This window comes from Heloderma suspectum, chromosome 5 (genome assembly GCF_057233095.1).
Source record: "Heloderma suspectum isolate Gila_16-S chromosome 5, 16-S_ref, whole genome shotgun sequence".
In the NCBI taxonomy this organism is placed as follows: Eukaryota; Metazoa; Chordata; class Lepidosauria; order Squamata; family Helodermatidae; genus Heloderma; species Heloderma suspectum.
The window spans coordinates 208,778,799-208,803,659 of NC_139462.1; the positions used below are offsets into that span (position 1 = coordinate 208,778,799).

A 24,861-nucleotide genomic window follows, 5' to 3' on the forward strand; every position below is an offset into this window, starting at 1 on the left:
TACACGCATGAAATGCTAGATAATTATTCTGCCCATTCCCAGCAGTTTTGGGTAAACCATGTTTCTGTTTCACCAGAGAATTGTCTGAAAGCACACAATGCTGTTTTGTTTCTGAAGCTCACCAGGCCTTACTCTGTAAACTGCTAGGATGAGAGATCACCTAAGAACCATTTATAAGTTCCTCTGAGCTCTTTGGAGAAAGACGGGGGAATAAGACTAATAAATATCTAAGGAAATATAATGGGTTGCATCTAACATTGGGTTGCATTCAACATTGGTGTTCTATAAACTGAAGGAGAGATGAATGAGTCCTTCTGTTCAATCCTAGGTCTGATCAAATCCCCATAGGGAATGGTATTAACTCCTTATTTTCTTAATTCCATTCTGCCCCACAAGGTCTATTCAGTGTACAAAGGAACTTAACAGAGGCCTTGCTGGATCACACTAGAAGCTCCATCTGGTCCAGGATCCTGTTTCTCATAGTGCTTAACCAGATGTTTTCAGGACGTTTATAAGCAGAGCATGAAAGCAATACCTCCCCTGCCACCGCATTTGTTGCTTCCCAGCAAATGAGATTTGTGCTCAAACTACACATTATGTTAATTGCATAGCACAAGGGTGGACAACTTGTGGCCCTCCAGATGTTTTGGCCTACAACTCCCATCATCCCTCCCCATTGGTTATGCTGGCTAGGGCTGATGGGAGTTGTAGGCCAAAACATCTGGAAGGTCACAAGTTTCCCACCCTTGATGTAGCTGAGTATGATCTTTCTTTCTCGTTTTTACCCTAGAGTAAGTGCACACAGTCATCAGCAGGACCACTGCACACTGGGAGGGGAGAATTAAACCTTCCCTGCCACGGTTTGCTTCCTGAAATTCTCCTCCCGCCCCATGCACGGCAGTTTGAAAAAAGAAAAACGTCTTCACTGGTGTGAATGGAGGCTTTTTTCTTTCTTTTTAATCCCTGGCCGAGGGTGGGCGGGGGACAGAATTCAGAAAACAAGTGGTGGGGGGACGTTTAATCCTCCCCTCCCAGTGTGAGGCAGGCCAATCCGAATTGTGGCCGCACACATTCACTCTAGGATAGAACAAGAGGTAATCCTCAGCTATATGCTACGCAATTAACGTGGCATGCAGTTTGATCCTTGGTCAGACCAGCACTGTAACGTTTTAGGGGAAAGGATATGCAGAACACAAAGTCTACATGGTGTTCCTTGCAAAATGTGCTTCCAACTAGTGTGCCAAAAATTTCTCCCCCATGTTTTTCGAGCATTCTCATTCAATTTGACAGAAAAGAAATGCTTTTGAAAAGAAATTCAATGCTGAAGAAAAATTCGGGAAAATTCGGGTGTGTTGGGTTTGGGGTTCTTGGGCTTATCTTACTTAGGAGCTGGCCAAGGCGGGAGCGCCAGTGTCCTGTCTTGCATTGTACAATCATCTCTTTTGCAGCCTCTAGCCTCCTACACTTCAATCAAAGTCCAGTGGGAAGCAACATGAGGCAATTCCTCCCGTAGGGCTTTTTCAGATCAGGAAGTACAGGCAGCCTGGGAGGCTAGCTGTGATTAGGTAAGCTCAAAACCACCACAAAAATACATTATAAAACACCCTGACAATGAGGCAGAACAACAGAAGCGCCTTTCATGGAGGAAGAATACTTTCAGGAAATTGGAGGACAGATTTTGGCAGAGCACTAACTCCGCCCTGTTTGGCACAACACTGCCCCCCTCACACCTGCATTGTGGTGGATGCAAAATGGGGGCCTGCCTGCCAACACAGTTGATGCTGTTGCAGCATGAAAAACCCCACCAAAAGCCCTCACCAAAAAAGAAAGAAGCTCTGCTTCAAGCCCTGCCAGCGGGGAGCCCTACCTGCGAGAAATTGTTGGGAATTTCCCCTTCCACTGGAAAAATTTGGTGAAATTGCCTCCCAAATTTCTCTGCCCACAAATAAGGTGGAGAATTTTGAGAGGCCATTTGTGCACAGCTCTACTTTCAACCACTTGGCACCAATGACTTCTCTTGCTATCTCCCATCTCTCTATGCCGGGGGATAGAACTGATAACAGGTTTGTTAATGCACATTAATGGGCAGCTTCACGTGGTCAAAAGTGGCCCACTTAGAGGCCCCTCCATGGCTCATTCTATGGTGTTCCCAATACCCATGTCCCAAACACACTTTAATGTGGGAAACAGACAGAAATTCAGGCTTGGGCAACCAGAAGCCATTTTGGAATAGTGCCTCTCCCCTGCCACAACCTCCTACCCCTGAGTTACCACCTCACTGCATTTCTTCCCCTTAGTTAGGGCACAAACTAGCCCTATCTGCATTTAGTGCTATTACAGCTGTACAGAAAGTTGCTAAGTATGTCAGATCTGATAAGCTGGAAGCCTGAAATAAATATATAAACAAATCCTGGATAGAATTTGTGATCCTGCCTTTATTTGGACCTCTACATTGATTTGGACATATTTTATCTTTGTCTCTGGAACTCAGATTCCTCCCGAGTAGGCCAAATCTATCTACTTCCAGAAACAGAACACAATAAAGGCATTACTAACTTGAAACTTTAATAAGGGTGCGATCCTATCTAGATAGGTGGCCGCCTCCCAACTCGGAGGCAACCGCCTATCCAAAGCAGGGCAGGAGAAGCATGGGGGGGGGAAATCTTTCCACCACACTTCTCCTGCCCTGCTTTTTTGGCTAGACAGCCGATTGCGGATGTCTAGCCGCGGGAGCATGAAGCGGGGAAGGAGGCTGCTATATGACACACAGATGTGTCATATAGGCAGCTACGCACTCCCCTCCCCGGAACGCCCCCCACCATATCCCTTTCCGGCCACTCCGCGCTCCTCTTGCGAGTGTGGAGGATGGGGCAGTTTGGAGGTCGGTTCCCGGAAAACAACATATCCTATGGCCATCTAGCTGCTGTCTAGCGGCCATAGGATTGCTCCCTGTTACTTTTCCATACAAAATCTATGAAGTAGCAAACCAAAGCCCAACCTTTCAGTACATGTAAAGGCACTTGCTCACATTCTTACCTCCTTCCCTTTGTTTCTCTCTCCTTCCCTGTTCTTCCGATCGTCTGTTTTATACTGTAATTTCCCTGAGAGCAGGGACCTGCCTATGTTGCAAATATAATTATGTAAGGCTCCACTGTACAGCAGTGGCACAGTATAGTAGGTAAGTAAGTAAACTATAAAAAGGTAAAGGCAAAGGTGTCCCCAACCAGTCGTGTCCGACTCTAGGGTGCGGTGCTCATCCCCGTTTCTAAGCCGAAGAGCCAGCACTGTCCGAAGACGCTTCCGTGGTCATGTGGCCGGCATGACTGAACACCGAGGTGCACGGAACGCTGTTACCTTTCCCGCCGAAGCGGTACCTATTTATCTACTTGCAATTTCTTGCTTTCAAACTGCTAGGTTGGCAGGAGCTGGGACTGAAGACGGGAGCTCACTCCGTCACGCGGCACTCGGGTCTCGAACTGCTGTCCTGCCGACCTTCCGGTCTGCAGTTCAGCGTCTCAACCACTAAGCCACCGCGGCCCCAAGTAAACTATAGCATAGCATAAATTCAAACAAAACCATGCCCTTACTTTAAAAAAGGAAGGAAGGAAGGAAGGAAGGAAGGAAGGAAGGAAGGAAGGAAAGATTTACAGCACAATAATTAACATATACAAAACAAACTCTCCCCCTGTTGCAGGTTTGTTTTTTTAATCTGTTAATTCATGGAAACAGATAAAAACAAATTAACACTCACAGCAGTATTTACTCTGAAGGCTCACATCATGGGATCACAATAAAAAGCTTAGAGCAGCAAAGGAGGAGTTAAACCTTGTGTAACTGTCCAGGCAAAACTGACAAAGGGGTGAATAAAGACATTAAACTATATTCATGTCTGAAAGAAAAAACACTGGAACCACAGAGCATTAATGTCCCTCTCTTTAAGATCATATACACTCATGTAAGAACATAAGAGACTTGCTGGATCAGACCTATCTAGACCAACATCCTGTTTTCCGCTGTGGCCAACCAGATGCCTATGGAAATTCTAAAAGCAGGACATGAGCGCAATAGCAGTTTCCTGGTCATGTCTCCCAATCAAGGATCAGACCTATCCATATAGGCGAGCTAAGCGGTCACCTAGGGTGCCAAGTTAAGCGGGACGCCAAATTCAAGGGGAATTGTTTTTAAAAAAATACCAATAAAAATTAAAATTTCATGCCTCTATTTTATCTGATCACAGAAACATTGGTTGGACATATGGATGGATGGAAAAACGGAATAATTATGACTCTAAACAAAGATGCTTAAAAAAATTAAATGGAAAATAGAGGCAAAATGTTTCCCAGTTTACCAAAAGCCTCAGCCTAGATCTACCCTTGGGGTTTGGGGCACCAATTGCACAGTTTGCCTAGGGCGCCAGTTGTTGGCAGCTAGTCTACGGCTGCCCCTGATCCCAATAACTGATTGAGACATGCTGCTTCTGATTCTGGAGGTAATATACAGCTATCATGACTAGTAGCCATTGACAGGCTTATCCTCCATGAATTTGTCTGATCTCCTTTTAAAGTAGTCCCAGCTGGTGGACATCACCACATCTTGAGGAAGTGACTTTCATAGTTTAACTATCAGCTTTTTGAAGAAGTACTTCCTTTTGTCTGTCCTGAATCTCCCACCATTCAGCTTCATGGGATGAACCTGGGCTCTAGTACTGTGAGAGAGGAAGCTAAACATCTATCTGTTTTCCCCACACTAGAAACAATTTTATAGACTGTGTGCCTACTTTTATATACTATTCAAGTACAACAGACGTTCAATTTATTTCAGAGATTCATCTGTGGCTACTCCATCAGCACCTGATAACATTTTTAAATCACTCAGTTTAATAATTCTGGAAGCAATTGTTCAAGAAAGGTTTACAGAAGAAGCTTCAGGATATTTATTTATATTTCTGCATATGGGCACTCACCTGGCTGGTTCAGATGTAAAGATCTCAGCTTAATAAAGCATGGCATTGTGCCTGGAGGCTCCCCCCTTCTCCCCCTTGAAAGCTTGCTTTCTATCATGATTTGCTTAAACCAGTTTCTTGACAGATCCAAACTAGGAAACTGTGGTTTAACCTTGGACTAAAATCCATGATATAAAACCAGATTTTTTTTAAAGCAGCTTCTGCCTTCATAATTTCTAATTGCCTGAAAGAATAGTAAACTTTTGGTTGGTCTAACTAAAAGCACCTAGAGAAGTCAGGTAGGCCTTTATGGTGTGTCACCATACCATTCTATGAACATCCACAGCTTTACAGTACAGAAAGATGAAGCGCACAGCAAATACATATCCATAATGAGCTTCCGCCGTGCATTAAAAATGTGGTTGTTCAGGCAGGCATTTGGGGTGGGTTAGGGTATTTTAGGAAATGTTTTTATTGTAGAATTTTATTGTTTTAAACTGTTTTATTATATGTTGTACATTGCCCAGACTGGCTGGGTGACCAGCCAGATGGGCGATTAATAAATTTAATAAATAAATTTAATAAATAAATATCCACGTGCATTGGTTTCCTTCATTCTTTCCAAAATGGATCTTCACAAAGTAACTCAGAACAACTTTGAGCCTTGACAGCAAATAAGGGTATATAAACGTGAATAATAAATATGGGGGGGGAAGGAGGAATACTGTAACTAGAAACATAAACATAACATATGTTATTTATTTATTTATTGCATTTACATCCCGCCCTTTTTCCTCTTGCAAGGAACCCAAGGCAGCTTACATTTTCCTCCTCCTCTCCATTTTAGCCTCACAACAACAACCCTGTGAGGTAGGTTGGACTGAGAGTCTGTGACCGGCCCAAAGTCACCCAGTGAGCTTCCATGGCCGAGTGGGGAATAGAACCTGGATCTCCCAGCTCCCAGTCCAACACTCTAGCCACTACACCATGCTGGCTCTGTGCAACCACAGTGAAAACGCCAAATGTATTCTGAGGCAACCACTTTATGTAGGGTAGGCAACCTAGTACCCTTGAGATGTTTTGGACTACAATGCCCATAATCCCAGACCATAGACCATGGTGGCTGGGGCTTATAGGAATTATAGTATAAAACAGTCTGGAGGGCACTTGGTTGACTACCCTTGGCTTTTTGTCTCACATTTACAACTGTAATCATCTAGATGATAATCTGTAAAACATATATATATATGTGTGTGTGTGTGTGTGTGTGTGTGAAATATCTGTTCCATGTAAGATATTTAAGATGTAAGATGTTCCATGTAAGGGGGGGGAATTCAATTCACAGCAAGAAAAATATATCCAAGAGAAATGTAAAACTTATCATTCTTCTCAGATACTTAAAAATGTCATTTTTGCTCCACTTAATAAATTTTTCAGTGCTACGTGAATATCAAACCATTAAATATTAACAAACAAAATACCACACTCAAGATTTTCTTCCTTTCCTTTCCTTTCCTTTCCTTTCCTTTCCTTTCCTTTCCTTTCCTTTCCTTTCCTTTCCTTGATACAGTCTTTGCATTTTCTCATAGTTAAAAAGAAAACACAGCTTACCAATACAGTATAGCTGGAACAAAAGCAATTTTTGAGAATCATTTTTATGACAGATTGAAATAACGATTGCAAATTAAAAATATCCTCCCTGTCCCAAAGTGTGAGAAAATGATGAGGGAGAGAGGCTGAAACCTTGTTCATTAATTGCCAAGATACTAGAGGGCTGTTAATTTAACTTCCTCGTTCTTTTGTGAAAAAAAGAAAAAAGGTCAGACAGTGGTTCGAGATACCTGTGAATTCTCCTATATCAGATGCCGTTTTAATCCTCAGCACAGTGACATGAGTGCAGGTGGTTTTGGACCAGAACAGCCAACTGCATAAATATAGGTTTACATACAACGTTACGCTAGTGGAAAAATTTCAAGAGTGGGCATTGTTCCAGTAGCGGTTGTACCACCACTAGCAGAACAAGTAGCACAACTACCAGAAGCTGTGGGGAAATTCTCTGCCAGCCCCCCGCCCCCCCCCCCGGGATGGGACTTACCTTCGGCGAATGTCCCTCTCGGTGGCGGGTCCCGGTGGCGTTTCGGCGGCGTTTCGGCGGGGGCGGGAGCAGCGGCCGGTCTCCTGACCGGCCGCCGCCACCGCCATTACAAAATAAAAAAGTACAGTAAAAAAAAAAGCCACACACCCGTGATAGGCTACGTGACGATTTACGTAGCCTATCACGGCTAGATTTCCAAAGTCAGCCATGATAGGCTACGCAAATCGTTACGTAGCCTATCACGGGTGTGTGTGTGTGTGGTTTTTTTTACTTTTTTTTTTCGCGGCCAGGGAGACGGGGTGCTCCTCCCCGGCCTGAATTTCGCCGGCGAGGGATGGGGTGCCTCCCCCCCTGGCCTGAATTTCGGCCGGGCGAGGCGGGGCGCCTCCCCCCTTTGCCTGAACTTCGGGGGGAGAACCAAAGCGCCTGCCCCCCACCACGAAGCAAGCTGCGGGACAAGGTAAGTTCCTTTCGTCCATCCCTACACCTAGCCTAATGAAGCTGTAATGCCTTGTGGAACAGCTTGTGCAAGAGGAATTGAAGTGTTGGATCTGACACTTGTGCAAAGATGGTGTTTCAGCAAGCGGTAGAAAGAAGCCTCGTGTTAGTGAAATGCAGTGGTGTAGTGGTAAATTTTGAAGTGTAGGTGCTTATCAGGACAGAGTCCATAGCATATCTCCAAGGAAAGTCCAAAATTGTAGGCAGCTGTGCTGATGGAGATCAACAAGCCCATTCTAGCAGTTTTCATCTCCACCAGAAGCAAGTATTTTGTAAACCAAATAGTGCCTATTTGCCCCATTAGGACCAAGCCACCCCAAAATACTTTGCATTGCAACAAGGAATAATTTATTGTAGCTGGAAAAGTTCTCCCCCCTCCACCCCACAGCTTCCCTCAGTTACTGTGGGCATTGCAGCTAAGCTCACCGGGAACAGGGAATTCTGAGAGGGGTAGCTGATGACATCATGATCCCTGTTATAAAAACAGTGTCAGGGCTGCGTCTATGTGAGCCCTGGGTCCACTACACACCTGTCAGAATAACACCACTGGATATGACCTTCAATATTCTTCGGTAAATTTTGAGTTGCTTCCTAAAGCCCATCACAGCAGTATCAGTCAAGAAGGAGTAAGACCAATTCTTAGATTTAAATATAAAACCAAGAGGCTTCAACTACAATAGCTTCATAATTTTGCTTCAAACGGGGGGGGGGGGAGGAACCCTGTAGTGTTTACATGTTAACCGTCAACTTTTAAACTTATACACATGTTTGCAATGGCAACACCACTTTTGCAAAAATAAATTAATACACTAAAAATAATGTCCATGTAATCTGCTAAATGGATTTCATTCTGACATGTTACTGATGAGATCACTGCTATCTGACAAATCATTCACAGATTTCATTAAAATAAAGAGCAATGGGAGAAGCATGTGCTGGATGATTAATGAAAATACACTGAAAAAATTGATTGAGACAATTCAGTAGCATATATTTTTTCCCCCCTGACAAAAAAACCCCATCCAGCATCTGGAACTCCTATCAATGGTTCCTTTCTCCAAGGCATGCTGTTTTCCCTATAATAAGCAATACTGCCATGTTTTAAAACTGAACTCCAGCATTCAGTGTGCCATTGAAATTCTTTAACTCTCAGTGTAACATTTTCCATTCTATAATCAAAACAGATGGCATTTTATGTTATACATATTTAACATTTTGTAACTAGAAGTAAAATAATGGCCTCATATAATCCTAGAATAAGGTATGACAGCATTTAGAAGGGGAGGGAGAACGAACAACCTTAAACCTGAAGTACAATTAAAATGTCCTCAAACATTTAGGGTGCAATCTGTCAGGAGCGCCCTAGCAGCCTCTTTCAGTAGACTCCAGTAGCCAACTCAAGACACAGACGAAAGGATTCTTTTTAAGGCTTTAATCCTTTTACAACTTAATGACTCTTTCAGATGCTAATCACCAGCGACTAAGCAAGGAACAGCAGAGTAGCTTATGCTCCGAGGAGGCAGTTGATCCCCGTTTGAAGGAGAGTCACTTGAAGACCCTTAACTTATGGGCTAGGGAGAGATCCTCTCTCTTTCCCTTGGGTCCACGGGAGGCGGCCGTTGCTTGCGCGCCAAACGGGCGCTACGCCTCCTTTCTGCGCCCTCCATCGCTCGTCGCTCCCTGCGTCTGCGTCGAGCGTCTAGCAAGCCCCGTTCCTGCACTTTCTCACTGCTAGGATCACTATCTATCTCAGGAATGGCGGCAGGAGGAATCTCTGCCAGCTGCTGTGCCTGTGAGGGATAAGCTGGCTCCTCTCCCACAGATTGCTGATCCTCCTCAGAATCAGAACTGCTCTGGGGCTCTATGGGCTCAGTTTCCACCCTGACATCATCCCCGCTCCCATGAGGCCCCCCCTTTTGCTCTTCCCCTGGGGTCCCAGGTTTGTGGGGGTACAACTGGTGGAAACGCTTCAGCAGCAATGGAGCATACACATTTTCTACGGGTTCCCAGGTTCGCTCACCTGGCCCGTACCCCTTCCAGTCCACTAGATATTGCAGGCAGCCGCGAGAAAGGTGGGGGTCCAGAATCTCCACAACTTCAAACTCTTCCTCCCCCTCCACCAGCACTGGCGGTGGGGGGAAAATGACTGAGCAATGAGGGTTGCCAGAAACCAGGGGGGACAGCAAGGACCGATGAAAAAAAATCTTCATCGAAGGGGGGGAGAACCAGGCAAAAAGCAACAGGGTTAATCTGGGCTGTAATCTGGAAAGGCCCTATGCGGCGAGGCATGAGGTTCCTTGCAGGTGAGTGAGAGGGGAGGTATTGGGTGGACAACCAAACCCAGTCCCCCAGTTCAGAGATGGACTCAGCTGGCACCACCGGTCTGCAGAGGCCTTCTAGGCTGTCTTGGCTTGCTTGAGGGAGTCCCATAACAGGTGGTGTACCACTCACAACTCCTCTAAAAAGTCATGGGCCGCTGGCACCGAAGAGAGAGCTAAGGTGGATGGGAAAGCCTTGGGATGGTAACCAAAATTGGCAAAAAATGGAGTTTGGCGGGTGGAAGCATGGCAGGCATTGTTATAAGCAAATTCTATGAGAGGCAGCAAGGAAAACCAGTTATCTTGCTGGTAATTGACATAACAGCGCAAATATTGCTCCAGAGTCGCATTGGTGCACTCGGTCTGACCGTCCGTCTGTGGATGGTGGGCGGAGGAAAGACAGAGCATCACATGGAGAAGCCCAAGTAGCTCCCTCCAGAAATGGGCAGTGAATTGGGCCCCCTATCCGAAATGAGACCCTCGGGCCATCCGTGGAGCTGGAAAAACATGCGGCAAAAACAGCTCCGCCATCTCCCTGGCTGTGGGCAACCCAGAGCAGGGGATGAAATGGGCCATCTTAGAAAACAAATCCACCACCACCAGAATGGTGGTTTTACCATGTGAGCGAGGCAAGTCAGTGATGAAGTCAAGGGAGAGCAGTTTCCAAGGTCCTGAGGGGGTAGGCAGGGGGTGAAGCAAGCCTGTGGGCTTGCCTGAGGGGGCCTTCGCCCACTGGCAGGTTGGGCAGGAGGCAACATAGGTCTTGACATCCCAACATACACAAGGCCACCAAAAATCCCACGTCACTCTGTGCAGGGTCTTGGCGAAGCCAAAATGTCCAGCGGTGGGGGAGTCGTGACACTGATGGAGGACCTTCTCACGGAGGGGTCTAGAAGGCAGATAGACCCGACCGGAATGGTAAAGCAGGCCACCTCACAAAGAGAAGGGGGTAGAGTGGGGGGGGGGCAGAGGCTAGCCCCAATTCCTCCACTTTTGTGTGAACAAAAGCATCCTGAGCCTGTGCATAGTGAAGGAGCTCCTCCCAAGAGCGAGGCACCGCAGCTGCCACCAGGCTCTGGGGGGGACGAATCACAGAGGGGGAGATTTCCCTCACCCCCTGGCTGGAGGTCCAGCTTACAAGAAAGAGCATCTGCTTGTAGGTTGTCGGAGGCCTTCACATGGCAAATCTTAAGGTGGAACCAGGGAAAAAAAAGCAACCACCTAATCTGCCGCTGGTTTAAGGCACGGGCTGTCTGAAGATGTTCCAGGTTGCGATGGTTGGTTCTAACTTCAACTGGGTGCTGTGCCCCCTCTAGCAGATGACGCCAGGTCTCCAAAGCGGAGTTGATGGCCAACAGTTCCTCCTCCCAGATGGTATAATTCCTCTCAGACATGTTCAGCTTCCTGGAGTGGTAGGCGCAGGGTTGCAACCCGCCGCCCACCCGATCTGGCTGAAAAAGCACCGCCCCCACCGCAAAGTCAGAGGCATCAGTTTGCACTACAAAAGGCTTCCTTGGGTGGGGATGTAACAGGATCGGCTCAGAACTAAAAAGCTTCTTAAGTTCCTTGAAAGCCTGTTGGGCAGATGCCATCCAATGAAAAGGAGATTTCCTGCCCTTAAGAAGATCCATGAGAGATGTCAGCCGAGCAAAGCTGGGCTGGAACTTTCTGTAAAAATTTGCAAACCCCAGAAAACGTTGCAAGTCCTTCTTGGTGGATGGAGTCTGCCAGGAGAGGACAGCCTGGACTTTTGCAGGATCCATCCTGATACCGGGGGGGGGGGCACACAGGCGAGCCCAAACGGCATCACTAGGTATTCATACGCTCCGTACCAGGTGCCGAAACAGGTCTTCCACTCATCCCCCTCCGGGATGCAAATCAGATTGTAGGCGCCACGCAGGTTCAACTTTTTGAAAATCTTGGATCGCCCCAGGCACTCCAGCATCTCAGGGATCAGGGGAGGGGGTACTTGTCAGGGATTGAGACTGAATTGAGGGCTCAATAGTCGTGCACCGGGCAGAGTTCTCCAGATTTCTTGATCACAAAGATGGTAGGGGAGCAGGCGGGGGAGGAGGAAGGGTGAATGAAGCCACGTTTGAGGTTTGTGTCCAAAAACTCTCACAGAGCTCGAAGTTCTGGCTCCGACATCGAATACAGTCATCCAGGGGGGATGGTCGCCCCCAGAATGAGGTTAATGGCACAGTCAAATGGGCGGTTGGGGGGGGAGCTGGTCGGCCTTCTTCTTGTCAAACATCCCGAAAAGCCGCATACTTCTCTGGGAGGATCACGGTAGCTGAAGAACTGCCAGAAGCAGATGAGGAGGGGGAGGAAAGGGTTAAGGCCTGGACTGGGACTGGCACCTTGATCGGGGGGCAATGCTCCCGGCAGTAGGGAGGCGCACACTCCACTTGCTGAAGCTCCCAAGAAATCTGAGGATCATGCTTAGAGAGCCAGGAAGCACCCAGCATGATTGGGTATTGGGGAACCTTGGCCAAGTGAACCTGAATCTGCTCAATGTGGGACTGGGCGCGCAGAGTGAGCGGAGCTGTAATCCGGGTCACCATGCCCAAAGAAAGAGGACGCCCATCGATGGTCTCCACTGCCAAGGGGGCAGGAAGAGGCAGGGTAGGAATCTTGTGGAAGAGGGCGAAGGTTTCATCCATGAAACTGGTCATAGCCCCCGAGTCCACTAAAGCCAGGGCCTCCACCCCACCCCACTGGGAGGAGCAGAGGTGAACATGCAGTAGCAGATGGGAGGGTGGGGGGGTTGTGGAAGGCACCCACCAGGTGTGGAACTGACCCCACACTGGAGACCCCCAACAGGCTTGGGGGGCAGCCTAGTCAGGCCTGGGGGCAAGGAGGAGGAGGAGGAGGGAGAGGAGGGGGAGGCAGAGGAGCTGTGGGTCTAGCACAGCAGGTTTTGGTGAAACGACCCAGTTTTCCACACCGAAAGCATCGGTGCTCAGCGCGCCACCGCTCTAGTTCCTCCGGCAGCAGTGGGGCTCGGGTAGGTCCCAGCTGCATCGGGGTCTCCTCCGCCCCCACTGCAGGGGCAGGGGGTGGGGGAGGGGGCAAATCTCGGCCCCCAGCGCCTCGCCGGGTCTGTCGGCGCCCCTCCAGCCGGCTATCTATCTGGAGACAGGTCTGGATGAGGTCCTCCAAAGTAGGCGGGCTAGGCATGCGTGCCAACTCGTCCAAGATCTCGTCATTCAAACCGTCCAAATACTGAGCCACCAGCACGGCATCATTCCACTGTAAATCCTGCATCAGCAAGCGAAAAGCTGTCGCATAGCTGGAAACTGAGTCCTTGCTCTGCCTGAGGCGGCGAATCTCCCAAGAAGCTGTCTGCGTGCGCAGGGGGTCACCGAAAAATCTGGCCATCGCTGTCATGAAACCTTGATAGTCCCCGAGCAGGGGGTCATTAGCGAGAAGAAGTCCCGAAGCCCATTTAGCTGCCACACCTGAAAGTAGGTTAATGATGAAGCCCACATGAACCTGTTCTGTCAGGAAATCCTTAGGTCGAAGGCACATGTACAGCTCCAATTGGGCCCGGAAAATCTGAAAAAGTCCTTTCTCCCCAGAAAACTTTTCTGGCAAAGCCACCAAGCACTTGCGGCAAGGGGGGAATCGAAGGTGGTGGGGGCTGAACCGCAGCTTGTAGATTCTGTACGGCAGTTGTCAGTTGAGCCACTTGATCACGGAGAATCTGGTTCTCTTGCGCCAGAGCTTGACCACCAGGTCCCTGGCACCCTCCATTCGGCAGTAGGAGGAGAGAGAGAGAGAAAAAAAGAGGAACGGGGATCAAGCTGTCAGGAGCGCCCTAGCGGCCTCTTTCAGTAGACTCCAATAGCCAACTCAAGACACAGACGAAAGGATTCTTTTTAAGGCTTTAATCCTTTTACAACTTAATGACTCTTTCAGATGCTAATCACCAGCGACTAAGCAAGGAACAGCAGAGTAGCCTATGCTCCGAGTAGGCAGTTGATCCCCGTTTGAAGGTGAGTCACTTGAAGACCCTGAACTTATGGGCTAGGGAGAGATCTTCCCTCTTTCCCTTGGGTCCACGGGAGGCGGCCGTTGCTTGCGCGCCAAACGGGTGCTACGCCTCCTTTCCGTGCCCTCCATCACTCGTTGCTCCCTGCGTTGAGCATCTAGCAAGCCCCGTTCCCGCACTTTCCCACACTTAGGATGACTATCTATCTCAGGAATGGTGGCAGGAGGAATCTCTGCCAGCTGCTGTGCCTGTGAGGGATGAGCTGGCTCCTTGCCCACGGATTGCTGATCCTCCTCAGAATCAGAATTGCTCTGGGGTTCTATCGGCTCAGTTTCCACCCTGACACAATCCTATCGAGCTAGGTGGCTGCCTCCAAGCTCAGAGGCGACCGCCTATCCTAAGCAGGGCAGGAGAAGCATGGAGGGGATTGTGCCCTCCACACTTCTCCTGCCCTGCTTTTTTGGCTAGACATGTCTAGCTGCAGGAGCACGGAGCGGGGAAGGAGGCTGCTGTACGACACACAGATGTGTCATACAGGCAGCTGCACTCTCCCTGCCCTGGAATGCCCCCAGCCATGCCCCTTTCCAGCCCCTCCATGCTCCTCTTGTGAGCGTGGAGGACAGGGCTGTTCCACGCTGCCTTGGAGGCAGGACAGAAGTGGGAGGAGGTCGGTTTTCGGGAACCGACCTCGGAGCATGGGCTCTGAGGTCGGTTCCCAGAAAACAGCATATCCTATAGCCGTCTAGCTGCTGTCTAACAGCCATAGGATTGCTCCCTCCATCATGTAAAAACTTTAAATGTTTTTGGTGTTTGTTTTTAATTTTGCTGACACCTTTTTATACTGCTCTTTTATATTGTGGTGCTTTTTTGTTTTTGTTTCAATGTTTTACTATAATTTTTAACTTTTTGTAAAGCTGCCCTGGGAACAAGGGTGGGAAATCAAATCAAAATCAACTAATTAATAAAATTCCTGTACTGGGAAAAAAAAAAAAACCACCCTTCAGCTTGATGTGGCTAGCCATGGCACCAAAAGAACGCAGTAGATTAAATATACAGTGCTAAGAAAAGAGCTTCATTACTTTGAATACAAAGCTATCCTTAGATAACTTGGAAGAAGTTTTGTATAATACATAAATAAGAAAATAAATAAATAAATAAGAAAAGACTGTGCCTCAGCAGAGGCCATTTCTAGGCCATTCTGCTGTGAGTCTTCCTACCACTGCCAATGACTGCCAGAAATATGAAGCATAGACATATGTATTTCAAATAGGATGGTGATACTCCTACACTAACCTTCGTTAATCTGGTGCCCTCCAAACGTTCCAGAGGCTCCAGCCAGCATTGGCAGTGTTCAGGGATGATAGGAGTTCTGGCACAAAACATCTGGAAGGCAGTAGGTTAGGGCAGGCTCTCCTACATGTTACAACCCAGTGTGAGGATAATGTGCCTTGGGAGAGGCTGTTTCTTGCATCACCCCAATGCCCTCCATAATGTGTGTTCAAGCTCTGAGAGCCCTAAAGAATAATATCCTAATGCTTGATTAACTATGGTCACCTGTACCATTAAGAACTAGGTGTTCAGGAGTGGTTCATCAGGTGTGTTCCCCTGCCCCACCCATCAGTGTATCGTTACCCTGGTTAAAATAATCCAGAGTATGGGTTGAATATGGGCTGTCATTGAATCGTGGATTGTTGTTACATGCAAACCCTGCTCTATAGTTTAACTATAGGTTGTTAACCATGAACAACTTAGGAAGGGAACCCATGGTTTGTTGTTTGGTTGTGAACTCTGGGTTGTTCATGGTTAACAACCCATAGTTATACCAAAGGGCAAGGTTTGCATATAACAACAACCCATGATTCAACAACAACCCATACTCAAGCCATTCTTTGTGTTGTCATTATGTGTGAACCATTGTTCACACATAACAGGTCATTGTTACAGGTCATTGTTAGCAAGAGATTCCAGAACTGCCTTTTCACTACCTTTGAATTCTTAAAAGAATGTGAGTCCTATCCAAGAAATGAAACAGAAACCCTAGGTTTCCATATTTAAATAAGCTCTGTGCAGATGACACGTTAACCAAGGATAATCTAGGCATGGAGGTGAGGAGCAGGATCACACCAGTGGCCAAATTCCAGATCTCAATGTGTTGACCGAGTCTCCTGCACAGGGCTCATTTGCTATATTCTAAACACCACAATTTATTCTTTGTTTATACGACAGCTTAATGAAATTCCTGTCCTCAGTTCTCTTGTCCTTGATCTCTCCTACACAGCTATTTCTCCATTTCTTTTCCTTTCCCACCCCCCTTGCCATTACATTTCCTACTGACTATCTTTTACAAATAGGTCTCCCCAAGCAGCTGCCCAGTTAGGTTCTTGTCTCAGGTTGGCAACTGGTTACTATGGTAACTTGCTAGGGGTTCAAGACCCAGAAATCCACAACATACATTTTATTTTTATTTTTTATTTTTTAAAGGGACATTAGGAGAATACGGGTTTAAATGCATGCATATGTGTGTGACTGCCTTACAAACTGGGAAGCTGTTTATCCTGAGAACTGAGCCAGAAGAAGAAAAGATCACTCTGCAACTGAAAAAGAAAATAGCAGCAAGGAGAACAGACAAAACAATTCAGTGTTGCATACCCAATTCGAAAGAAGTCTTACATACTGAAGACATTTGGCTAGACGCTCTTGCTCCATTCTGTCAGTGTGAATATACTGTCAGAAGCACCCTTAGGTGATGATACCTAAAAGGTGTCACTCAGCACAGAGATTGTGGGGATTTCTTCCTTGCTATCATGCCTGTGTTATATGCATTAAACACGAATGTTGCTGAATGAAAGTTCCCATAAATTACATGAAAGGACTAGACTATAATGTGTTAAATACTGGTTGCTGCTTCAATGACTGAATCAAGGAGGCAGAATTATGAAGAGAAAAGCTTCTATTGAGACATAAGAGTCTTGGTAATCAGCAGTGATGAGAGCAACCATAGAAAAAGAACATTGAGGTTTAATGGAGATGTTGTAAAACCGAATGCATTTTTAAGATTGATTAGGAACAGCAAAACAAGTACTAATTTTAGTATAGGTGGCCATTCAATGAGCCTGGTAGTATGAGCTTTGATGGGTTGGTTTGAACTATGCCTGGAACCCAGGTACAGGGTGTGGGGTTTTTCTTCCCTTTAAAAATAACAGCCTTGAGATCTGAACAAGTTAAACCTGCTTTTAATGGGTAATGGACTCTTAATGGACACCATATCCTTACATTGCTATCACTTAATGCACTGAGAAATGCTCTCTTTCCAGTCAGTATTATCCAATCAAGGCTGCAGTGCATTGTTAGCTAACTAAACACTTAGGAGCTCTTTAGAGATCCTAGTAGCAGGATGTTAAGATGCCAATTAAACAGCTGTAAATAAGAGAAAGAAAACAGACTCAACGTCAGATTCAAATTTAGCCAGTAAAATCAGGTGTTTTCATGGAGCAGTTACCCAGGAATATCCAAGTCCACTTCATTGCACGTATGAATAACAGGATGCTTAAGTGCCATGTAAATGAGGGGATTGGACTCGATGGGGTTGGACTCGATGGTCTTATAGCCCCTTCCAATCCTACTATTCTATGATTCTATGAAATGTCATAAATCGTTGACATTTACCAATAATTCTTAAGATTTTTTGGAGGGCCACAGATAGGAGGACAACATCAATATTAATGCTCTGGAGTCTAGAAACTACTTTTGGCACACCCAGTAAATGATGGAAATATGGATATTTGGACATTTAGTGGAGAGATTCTAGTAGCTTTACCATTATACTTAATGTCATTGTCATACTTAAGCAATATGAAGAGCACACAACAACTTGTTAAGTGAAGATCTGTCATGTAAAAACCATGGGTAAGGTTGGTTAATTTGCACTCATTCTATTGCCATCCGACTATATGGCCTGTGAAATTAGATAGACTTGGATGGTAACAAGTCTGAATCAAATTAGATACTAATAAAATCGCATTATGGCCCTTTTAAAATCAGCAGTGTCCACTTATGAGAATTTGGGAGAAAGCATTCAGGCAGGAGCTGCTCTCCAACGTATCCTCTTGACTACTAAGCTTCTAATTCCATGCACTGTACATTTTAATGCATTATTGTTTCAAAATACAATACTACAAATTGCAAATTACATCTGGCTCAAGGGCTGATTATGAGAAATACTCACACTACTGCCTCTGCCTGAATAACTCTGATAATAATAATAATAAGGGATTGATTGAGCTGCAAGCAGCCGTATGATGAGAAGGGTCCATTTGAACATTGCCATTAGCTTCTTTTGTTAAACACAACACTTTGACATGTCAGAGCCAACAAATCTTACTACATTTGGTTACCATGGTTTTCTTACCATTTAAACTATGGGTACTTTCCCAGAAGGGGACCCTATCTATAATAATAAAGGAGGGCGTGTGTCGTTCTGTCTGTCTCTACCACAGCTCCAAGACCATGCAACCTACGCACGTGAACTTTGGCACACATACTAAAGGGCTCCTAGGGGTGTGCACCCAGGGTTACTTTGCTTTTAAAATACATTTATTGTTTTTAAGTAATTTAAATGTGTCCGTGTGAAGCCTGCAGTGCCATCTTTGCTCATGAGATGGCAGACTTCCCTAACCATCACATAGCTTTGCAGTTGATAGAGTCTGAAGCCAGGAGAAAGTAGGCTGAGGGACAGTTATACACCTGCCCTCTCCCTCCTTCTGTGGGGCAGACCTCTCCTTTGTGTTTGTTTCCTGGGTAAGGACCTTGAGCATGTGGTTGCCCCCCAGCTCCAGATGCTCTTGGATGAAACCAATTATCTGGATCCATTTCAGTTGGGGTTAAGGCTGGGTTTTGGGACAGAAATATCCTTGATTGCCCTGTATGTTGAGAAAGAGACAAAGGCATGTGACCTTGTTGATTTTCACTGATCGCTTGGTGGCTTTTGATAACATTGACCATGGTATCCTTTCTGAGGCGACTATCTGAGGTGGGAGTGGGGGCATACTCTACTGCAGTGGTTTTGCTTCTGCTTGGATGACCTTCTTTTGCAGTGCATTGCCATCAGTATGCTATTGACATGCAGCTCTATTTCTCCTTTTCATCTTCATCAGTGAGGCTGTGGATGTGCTAGAGCACTAGCTGGAGCCTTGCTCAACAATGGCCTGGATAGAATAATCACATAGTTGTAAGGGGCATTTAGGCCATTGAGTCCAACCCCTAGCTCAGCGCAGGAATCCAGTGCTCACTGCTCAGTGCAAGTACCCCTGACAGATGGCTGTCCAGTCTTTGCTCCAGTGAAGAAGAGCCCACCACCTCCCAAGGCAGTTGGTTCCATTGTCTATCTGCTCTGATGGTTAGGAAGGTTCTTCTGATGTTCAGCTGAAATCTGCCTTCCTGTAACTTAAACCCATTATTTTGTGGCCTACAATCTTGGATGATAGAGAACAGCTTGTGGCCCTCTTCTGTGTGACAAACCTTTGTGTACTAGAAAAGTGCTATCATATCCCCCCTCTTCTCCTCTCCTCTCCTCTCCTCTCCTCTCCTCTCCTCTCCTCTCCTCTCCTCTCCTCTCTCTTGGCTAAACAAATCCAGTTCCTCCAATCTTTCCTCATAGGGCTTCATTTCTAGTCCCCTGACTAGAAATTTTTTAGAAATTTTCTTTGCAGCCCTTCTCTGAACTCATTCCAATGTATTCTTTCTTAAAGTGTGGGTCCAGAATTGGACTCAGTATTCGAGGTGAGATCTGACCAGTGCAGAGTAGAGTGGAACTATTACTTTCACTGATTTAGAATCTATACTTCTATTGATGCAACCTAAATTGCATTTGCCTTTTTTGCAGCCACATCACACTGCTGACTCGTATTCAGTTTGTGATCGACTACAATGCCAAGATCCTTTTCACACATACTATTGACAAGCCAGGTAGCCCCATCTTATAACTGTGCAGTTGATTTTTCTTTCCTAAATAAATAACTTTGCACTTCTGTTAAATTTGATTCTGTAATTTTTTTCAAGATCATTTTGAATTTTGTTTGTTTTCTAAGCTATTTGCTATCCTACTCAATTTTGTGTCATCTGAAAATCTGATAAGCATTTTCCCCAAGCACTTACTTCAAGTCATTAATAAAAATGTTGAAGAGTACAGGGCCCAGGACCAAACCCCTCTCTATACCTCCCTCCAGTTTGATGAGGAACATTTGATAAGCGCTCTTTGTGTATGGTTCTTCAGCCAGCTGTGGATACACCTAGTAGTATTGTCATCCAGCCCACACTTAACTAGCTTGCTGATCAGAGTATCATGGGGCACTTTGTCAAATGCCTTGCTGAAGTCAAGATACATTATGCCCACAGCATTTCCACAATCTACTAAGGAAGTTACCCAATCGAAAAATGAAATAAGATTAGTCTGGCAGGACTTGTTCTTGACAAATCCATGCTAGTTGCCAATGATCACTGCATTAGTGTCAAGGTGTCTACAGATTGAGCACTTTATAATATGCTCCACAATCTTCCCAGGTATTGATATCAGACTGACTGATCTATAATCCCTTGGATCTTCCCTTTTGCCCTTTTTGAAGATATGGATAATACTTGCCCTCCTCCAGTCTTCTGGTACTTCAGCTGTTCTCTAGGATTTCTCAAATAGAATAGAAGTTCCAAGAGTCCTGGGGACTTGAACTTATTTAAGGTGCTTAAATATTCCCTGACCATCTCTCTGTCAATTTCAAGCTGCACTCTGACCCCTTCAACTTGTTTGTGACATACGCCAGAAGGGACACAGATCCTCATTTGGGAGAAGACTGAGCCAAAATATAAGTTGAGCAGTTCTGCCTTTCCTTTGTCACCTGTCAGCATTTTGCCATTTTCACTGAGCAGCTGGTCTACCATTACTTTTGTCCTCCTTTCAAACATATCTGAAGATGCCTCAGGATACCATGGTCACTTCTAAGCAACTCTCTCTCGCTCTCTTTCAACCTCAGTTCTCCTTATCTGAAATATTGGGGTAATAATACTGACGTACCTTACGGGGCTTTTGTAAGGATTACTGAGAAAATAGCTGGGAATTGCTTTGGATATGCTAAAGTGCTATATATGTGCTTGTGTATAATTATTAACAACAACAGAAAGAACAAATTGTATCTTAGAGCCAAAAAAATTAAATACGTATTAACCCAACGATGGAGTCTAAAACAGCAGGGAGAGTGAAATAGTGCCCTGACAATGGTGTCAAGGTAATGGCTGCAGTTGCCCATTTGCAGAATTAATCAGAAAAAGCCTGGCATTCATTTTGGGAACAGACGACAAATTTATAGAACATGTTGGAGTGTTAAAACTTGATTATAACAGTTGCATGCTGGTGTTTCTCTATCCTTCCAAAGATACTGGTGGGTGACATATTCATGGCCAATGCCATGAACATCCTCTCTGCAGTTCCTCTGGAAAGAGCTTTGCCATATTTAAAGAACCGGCTTTACTTAGAACAGCTTGGCATGCTGTTGCTCTTGCCAAGGGGTCTGCCAGCACAACACTAGCTTAGCTCTAAGTGCAGTAAAATAGAAGCAGGAGACAGAAGGGGGCCATCCTGTGCTTAATAGCCATGGACGAAGCAAACTCTGCAGTTGCAGCAGCAAGGTCATCCCCTCCAGTGACTTGAAACCAGCACCACTGAGTCTAAAGTTGCTGCGAGGAAATGGCATCGGCTTGGATTCAAAAGCTGGCATGAAAACATTCTGAACTAAACCTTGTTGAAAGCAGAGCCTGCAAACAGCTCAAAAAACTTGATGATGGGCTGAGTTGAGTTGTTAAAAAGCTACCACACCCAACACTGGAGGTGGGAAGAAGAGGTGGGAAACCCGCCATAGCTAAAACAAAGGAAAATAAAAACCTAACCTGTAATAAGCATTGATCAGAGTTTCTCAGTCGATGGGAGCTTTGGTAAAAAGAAAAAGGAAAAAAAGGGGAAAAAAGCTCCCCCTCCTTTTGGCTCAGCCTTAAGATATACTTCCTAATGGGTGTTATTTTCTGAGACTACACGTCTGGCTCTCCTTCTATGGGAAGCAAGGATGCAAAGATGCAAAGGATGAAAGAGTAGGTGCAGATCCAGCTCTCTAGCAATTTTCTTTAAGTAAAAATGTATGCTGTGCTTCATCTATAAGGTTTGAAGTGGCTTTCCAACTAACATATATCCACTAAAATCTTGACATCTAAAACAGCTGTAAAGGAACTATTAGGGCATGATGCACTAAGGCGCATACTTTGCTGCTGCAGCATGCTGGCAGGATGCTGGCAGGATGCAGGAATGACAGCCCCTTTTAATTACATTTATATGTGCCAACACCAATCAGTCACACATGTGCAAAGCTCACTGGGTCATGGCCTATCATTCCCCTTACAACAAAGTGTGCAATCCTATGCATGTTTAAGCAGAAAAAGAATTCCTTCAACTCCCAGCATGCCAACTGGGGCATACTGGGAGTTATAGGACTTTTTTCTGTCTAAACACGAATAGGATTGCACACTAAGTTGACTTTTCCACGTAGTATTGGAATAGAGAATAAATTTAACAAACACTACAACATGCAATCATAAATCACCATGTCCAGGAGAACCTTTTAAAATTGACTCAGGATGATTTGCAATTTGTATCTATATTGGCACATTCACAGGAATTGCCAACATTGTCGGGAAAAATTTAACTTACGGTAACTTAATGGGTTGGTTCCAGATTTAGTCATACTTAGAGCAGAGCCATTGAAATCAATGGAACTTAAGTTAGTCATCCCTAACTTAAGTTTTATTGATTTCAATGGGTATACTTGAAGTATGAGGAAGTCTGGATCTTCCAACCCTACATGAATAATGTTCAATGAGAATGGAACCTATATTTTACTATGGCTCCCTAAAAGTCTACAGTAAAGGTTTTCATAGGCACATAAAAGGTTAACCAGACTCTTGAGAGATCACCTGGAACCTCCCAAACATTAAAAGTTCCCTGCAGACCTCATTATTCAAAAAACATTAATACATCAACATTTTTCCTATCAATTACTGAAAACAACATTGTTTCCTAAGGAATATCCTCTGCTGAATAAATTAAGCAATACATGATATTACTTGAGACCTTGAAAACTGATTTGCACATTTAATTTGGTATTATGAATGCGTTCCAGGGAGAACATAGAAATGACAGTGAAAATGTTGCTCGACTTATCCAGGTTTATCTAGCCCTTCCAACACTACCAGGAAGTAAACAGATGGCCTATATATATTTCCAGAACCATAAAAGCCATGTCTCTTTTTAATAGCTGTGTGGGCTTCATTTCCTTTACAAATATGTCAACAGGAGCTACGGTACCAAATGTTACATTGAGATGGAACAAGGTCTAAATGATGTGCTTCTTGATTAATTTGCACTTGATTAATTTGCACTGTTCAACCAAAACTATTGCACTAGATTTATCCAGAGCAATTGCCCAGGTATACAGAGCAGCTGTTGCATATTCATCAAAAAATAAGTGCTTGCAGTAAGAGTCATCCAATTCCAGGTTTATGCTGAACCAGGGGGAAAATTAATTTGGATTGGTTTTCATGCCATCTGAAAATATGTGAAGTAGACTTGGAAGGGGGAATGAGTGTAAGAACATGTAGCACATAAGAACATACAGCACCTTATAATGTGTGAGACCACTGGTGCATATTGCTAACTATTGACTATTCTAACTGACAGCAACTCTGTAATCCAGTAACTTAGGTAGATGTCTTTCTCAGCCTGGCTAGACATGGTAAAATGTAGCCTGGTTACATTTGTACATCCACTTCACCATTGCAGGTACTCCATGGGTGTATACTAATTTATAACTTCTGCAGTAACCTTGAGGGGAGAGGAGAGGGTCAAGAGGGGGAGGGAGGGAAGGAGAGAGAGAGAGAGAGAGAGAGAGAGGAAGAGATGGTTCATGAATGCATGTTCGTGGTTTGCTGAGAGTAGCATGTTAAATCCCTCACATTCAAAACTGTAAAATCACTAGCCCTAAATTGAGCCAAGTAAACTACCCCCAAATAATCTAGAACTCCATGTAAATCATGAAAAATTATTATGAAGTTGTTTAGTTTATTCTTTGATCTCCCTTTGGGACTTGTCTAGAACCTGGGGTTTCAAGATTGTCTAGAACCTGGGGTTTCAAGAGAGCTTCGGCTATTGGGCAGTATAGAAATGAAATTAAATGAAATTAAATAAATAAGATTTGTACTCAAAATGAGCCAGAATTTCAAGTACTTAGGACTGTAAACTAAGGTGCATTGTATCTTGGTCTTAGTGGCTTTTCCACTTTTCATATACCACTTTTTCCCCAGGAAGATACTGTCTAAAAATAATCCCTATCCTGTGTTATCAAAACTAGCCCAAATATCATCCTGGTGTGGAAGCATTCTTTAACATATTTCATGTTATGAACAGCAGCATATTCCTGCACTCCTATCTAGGGAAAGCTGGCACTGAGGTTATAAAAGTTAACTGCACTAAAATGCTCATCATAAGCTATTGAAACATTACTGCATAACAAAAGGTTTAGTGTTGCTTTGCCAAAACAACAACAATGAAACAAACCCTTACCTGAGAGCTATCAAAATGACGACACTGGCACATGATGTCAAATCTGTTGCAGCATATTCCTCTTGCTACTACTTCTTGCTGTTTATGATGCACCTTAAATGAGGTTTTGTACATAATAATGGTATATACCATATTGAATAAAGTAGGATTTAATACATTGTCCCAGCACAGCTACCAAGTGGATTAGCTATCTGTGCCTGAGAGTAGAGCTATTGCACCGTTAATGTCTTTGGTCATACCAAATGTACTTTCCAGGCCTATTACTATCATCACAGGCAGATCCTGGATGGATTACAGTAATGCATTATACATAGGGCTGCCCCTGAAGACAACTTGGAAGCTTCAGTTAGTCCAGAATTTGGC

At 45.0% G+C, this 24,861-nt stretch overlaps 1 protein-coding gene across 1 annotated transcript in view; it reads right to left on the minus strand.

The window, feature by feature from the left end:
* Nucleotides 1-24,861, minus strand: part of PARD3 (par-3 family cell polarity regulator) — a 798,354-nt gene that overhangs the window by 162,222 nt on the left and 611,271 nt on the right. The window lies entirely within an intron of this gene.